The sequence below is a fragment of the Staurois parvus genome, unplaced genomic scaffold (assembly GCF_062004578.1).
Source record: "Staurois parvus isolate SC_StPar_1 unplaced genomic scaffold, SC_StPar_1.0 ptg000662l, whole genome shotgun sequence".
In the NCBI taxonomy this organism is placed as follows: domain Eukaryota; kingdom Metazoa; phylum Chordata; class Amphibia; order Anura; family Ranidae; genus Staurois; species Staurois parvus.
The window spans coordinates 1,415,406-1,420,467 of record NW_028318458.1 but is presented as its reverse complement, the minus strand read 5'-3'; the positions used below and the strand labels follow the sequence as shown (position 1 = coordinate 1,420,467).

Genomic DNA, 5,062 nt, shown 5'->3' with positions numbered 1-5,062 from the left:
TCTTTCCTATTTCAGGACTAGGGATATGTGTGAGGTTGATACTATAACCAGCGCACACGGAAACCAAAGCAAACTAATTGCAGTTATGACAACAGTGAATACACGCTATGCTAACCCCAGATGAACGTATTAGGAGTCATATATAGTACTGCACATAAAAAGGCCGATTTCTATAGATGTCGTACAGTCAAACAAATCTTCTGCTAAGCAGTTTTTAGAATTCTTGGGGAGAGTTGGTTGTTGTGAAAAAACCTAAAATATAAGCAAAAGATTGCGCCCAACGTGGGGCTCGAACCCACGACCCTGAGATTAAGAGTCTCATGCTCTACCGACTGAGCTAGCCGGGCAACTTGAAAGCAGGGAATGAAGTTTCACTTTAATGCAGATTGAATGGAGGTTGCACCATAAAAGTTAATATTGAATTAGAAGGGCACTAAAGAGGTTAAAGTATAGTGACGTGAATGCACAGTAATAGCTTCATTTACTGTAGTGGGAGGTGCTTAGTGGAAATCTGTTACTCGATTTGCAGTTTGGAAAACCTAACAACCTGCCAACTATTTTTGACTTGAAAGACTTGGGCCTTTCATCTAGGTTACTTCAACTCCAGAACTCTGCCCTGTATTTTTTAGCTCAATTTGCCATCTTTTTTTTTTGAACAGGAATTTTTGAGTTCCATTGTTTGTCAGGCCCATTCACATGTTTTTTTTCCTCATTCCCCTTGGGCCTCTGAGTGAAGCTTCAGTCATGTTAATTACATTTGAAATTATTATACAGGATTTATATAGCGGCAACAGTTTGCGCAGCACTTTACAAAATGAAGGCAGACATTACAGTTACAATACAATTTGGTACAACAGGAAACAGAGGGCCCGGCTCGTTAGAGCTTACAATCTAGGAGGAAGGGTTGAGTGATACAAAAGGTAATAGCAGTGGGGGATGAGCTGATGGAGAAAATAAAAGACAGTTTACTAGGTAGAAGCAGGATAGGCTTCTTTAAAGACAGAGGTTTTCAGGGATCGTCTAAAGGTGGATAGATTATGAGATAACCAGACAGATTGGGGTTCAATAGGATGGGAGAAGCTCAGGAGAAGTCCTGGAGGCGAGCATGGGAGGAGGTGACAGGGGAACCAGAGAGCAGAAGGTCTTGGGAGGATCGAAGAGAGCGGTTTGGTTGCTATTTTGAGATCAGGTTGGTGATGTAGCTGAGGGCAGATTTCAGGGGTATATTTACCACAAGACAAACAAGGCATTTGCCTAGGATGGCATTTTTCAGGGGGGCAGTACTGCCACTTGGAAGAACAGGGACAGAAGAAGGGACACACGCAGCATGGGGACTTGGTGGGTTCTGAGAGATGCTGTGGGTTTCATGATGGTGTATGCACAGCCTGAATCTCGCTCCTGGGGATGTCCGGAGCTATTAAGGTGAGTGTCTTTCTCTCTCTCGCCATGGGGGATGGTGGCTGGTGTGTGGGGGACAGTGGTAATGGAAGGCCCAGGTTGAGGACAGGGGTGTTCTTGGTCAATGTCAGGCTCTTTCTGCGGAGGGGTGGGGGGCCAATTTTTGGGTTGCCTACAGCACAAAACCTAGATACACCACTGGCAGAGTTGTAGATGGCTTTGTAAGTTGTTAGTATTTTGAATTTTATTCGTTCGGTGAGTGGAAGCCAGTGGAGGGATTGGCAGGGAGGGGTAGTAGACACTGAACAGTTGGTAAGGTGGATGAGTCTGGCAGCAGTAGAAATAAACTGTAGTAAAGAACAAAAACACAGAGTGCACCAACCTTGCGCATTACCTCAGTAAGCAATTAGTAGATTTATTGATATAGGAAATATACTCTCAAGAGTAGCACTATAACAGGCAAATAAAATCCCAAAAACGAGTCCCTGGATTGGGAGACATTTATGAATCCCATCAGGAGGGGAGACTCTCAGTATGAAGCTGGCACGTTTCGAAGGGGGGTCCCTTCTTCATCAGAGCTAACCAGACTGAGAAACCCCTCCTCAATAAATAGTCCAAATCTATGTGTGAGCCTTCCCAAATGGGCGGAACACACAACTCATAGAAGGTGGGGCCAACGTGTCACAGCAGAAATGTATACACAGAATTAAATGCAGATATATGAATACTGATAAAAACATGCTACAGATACAAATAGAGATATGAATATGTGAATGCAGATATTGGGAGGATCGAAGAGAGCGGTTTGGTTGATATTTTGAGACAAGGTTGGCGATGTAGCTGGGGGCAGAGTTGTGGGTGACTTTGTAAGTTGTTGTTAGTATTTTATTTGTTCTGCAAGTGGAAGTCAGTGGAGGGATTGGCAGGGAGGGGTGGAGGACACTGAGTGGAGGCCAGTGGAGGGATTGGCAGAGAGGGGTGGAGGACACTGAGTGGAGGCCAGTGGAGGGATTGGCAGAGAGGGGTGGAGGACACTGAGTGGAAGCCAGTGGAGGGATTGGCAGAGAGGGGTGGAGGACACTGAGTGGAAGTCAGTGGAGGGATTGGCAGAGAGGGGCAGCAGACACTGAACGGTTGGTAAGGTGAATGAGCCTGGCAACAGTAGAAATAATAGTAAACTCACCAAGTATTTACTAAAACCCTTTCTATTTAGCAGGACAATGGGCTCAATCCCCTAAGTGTAAATTATTAATTTTATCTGTAAATGTATTTTTCAAAAATGTTTTCAATTCATCATGAAACGCTACTAAAACAGTGCATTCAGTAAATCTTTTAGTGTTCATTATTTTACCAAGATGCACCTCTGATCCCATTGTTTCCTTTTCACCAAATGAAATATCTAGGTCCCCACACCTAAAGTAACAAAGGGGCAGGGACACCTATGTGACATCTTAAATATTAATAAATATGTATATGTCTATATTTGGTCAATGACATCACCCCGGTGACCCCCTGCCCTCTGTTGGTGGGGACTCAGATATGTCATTTGGTATGGGGGAATTAGTGGGATCTGTCAAGTCCAGGTTGGTGATTCATGGTCATTTACATGGACCTGCATCACTGGATGACATCATTGCCAATGGATGTACATTAGATTTTTTGTGAATGAGTAAGGGGTACTATGTACCCCTTACTCATTCACATGGGGGGGCAGTGTCAAGGGTCCCCCTTGTTAAAGTGAGCTTCTAGATTCTGATAGGCCCCCACCTACAGACCCCTACAATCTCTGGGCCAGTGTTTTAGAGAAGAGGTCCTTTCCTCATCAACATGGGGACAAGGGACTTTACCAGTGGGGGGTCAATGCTGGCAAGGCACCAGCACCAAATTGAGGGCATGTGGGCTGGTATAGTTCAGGAGGGTACATAGACCCCTCTAACCTCATTGAGTCAAATGGGAAGAAGCAAATCAGAGCAGAGTGGCATGTTGGCACGGTAAAGCTGGTATAAAGCCCCTATATCATGTGATCAGTGTGGCCATGAAGAGCTCTTGTGTACCAGAGCAATATAGAGGCAACTTCAGGCAATTTGTTAGAAGGTAAAAAGGCAAAAGGCACTATGTATATTAGAGAAGGATGAAGTAATAACATGTTTTTTCTTCCATTTTTGTACTGTTTAGCCTATTTTTGTTATGTTGTTCATACGGATTATATCAAAACTGACTGTATTAATATAATAACTTGTTGAGTAACTGTGAACAGCCTGGGGAAGGACCAACGAAACCACATGTAATATTGAGGTAAGATAAAAACGGAGAGGTTGAATCAGTAGGTGAGCTAAAGCACACATTCCCTGACCGGGAATCGAACCCGGGCCGCGGCGGTGAGAGCGCCGAATCCTAACCACTAGACCACCAGGGAAGCTGTGTATAGTTTGTTATAGCCAAGCTTTCCTGTGTTCACTTACTGCTGCAATGTTAAAAATAAATTCATACCAATATTCTGGAAGTATCCAGCATAAATAAAGAGTATGCAAACTGAACATTTTATATTCCTGGTATGTGTCTGCTGTACCATGTATTTGTATGAAAAAGTATCCTGTTTTCTATATATTGATTCTTTTGTGTAAAATTTGTGGTGTTTCTGCAAGTCCCTCTGCTTTCCTATTAAAAACTGACCACACACCACAGGAGGACACACTGTGGTCAGTTCTCTAGCTCTGCTGAGAAATCAGCCTGCTACCTTACAATGATCAGACTTGTCCTGACACTCCCCCTCTGCACAGCCATTCACTGGGAAGATCAGTGAGCTGATGTTTTTCCTCCCTCAGCTCTGGGAAGATCAGTGTGCTGCTGTTTCTCCTCCCCCCAGCTCTGAGATCAGTGTGCTGTTGTTTCTCCTCCCCCAGCTCTGAGAAGATCAGTGTTCTGCTCTTTCTCCTCCAAGAGCTCTGAGAAGATCAGTGTCCTGCTGTTTCTCTTCCCCCAGCTCTGGGAAGATCAGTGTTCTGCTGTTTCTCTTCCCCTAGCTTTGGGGAGATCAGCGTTCTGCTGTTTCTCCTCCCCCCTCTTATACAGCTGAGAACAGAGGGTTTGAGCTGAGCAGCTGAGAAAAAAAAGTGTTTATATATATATTGTATCTATGCACAAATGTTTTGCCTTTGATTTCTGTTTTAAACTGAATGTTTTTTTTTTACAAGAGGAATGGTTACATATGCTTAAAATGAAGATTTCTCTAGTAAGCAGCAGCCGGAAGGACATGGAAAACACTTATCTGCAAGTGATGCCCCTAGTGCTGTAGCAACAGCAAACATTTTAACTTTAACATTTCTGCAGCGCTCACTAATTTGTGACACTGTATGAAAGATTTCTACTTTGCTTTATGTTTATAAAATAAATACAATTACTTCATCACATGTTTTGAAAATCTAATTTCTCCTTGAAACAGTATTCCAACATTCAACATGGCACATGGCTTTCTTTCCCAAAGTAGATTTTACTAGTTTTTTTAGCTAATCATTTACTAATATGCATGAATTTAACAAATTAATTGTGCTTACCTTAGTGTTTAATACTGTTCTCCTTTGTGTCATTTGACAGCTATGTGTGAAAATGGTCAATAGTGAAATATAGGTTTTATTGGTTTAATTACATAATTCAATTGATCCAA

The 5,062-nt window shown here is 42.9% G+C and overlaps 2 non-coding genes across 2 annotated transcripts; both read right to left on the bottom strand.

Moving 5' to 3' along the window:
* Nucleotides 1-274: 274 nt before the first annotated feature.
* On the bottom strand, nt 275-347 carry TRNAK-CUU (transfer RNA lysine (anticodon CUU)). Its single transcript has one exon. It is a non-coding gene; the product is annotated as a tRNA-Lys (tRNA).
* A 3,395-nt stretch (nt 348-3,742) lies between these two features.
* TRNAE-CUC (transfer RNA glutamic acid (anticodon CUC)) lies at nt 3,743-3,814 on the bottom strand. The gene has a single exon. It is a non-coding gene; the product is annotated as a tRNA-Glu (tRNA).
* Between the last annotated feature and the right edge of the window lie 1,248 nt (nt 3,815-5,062).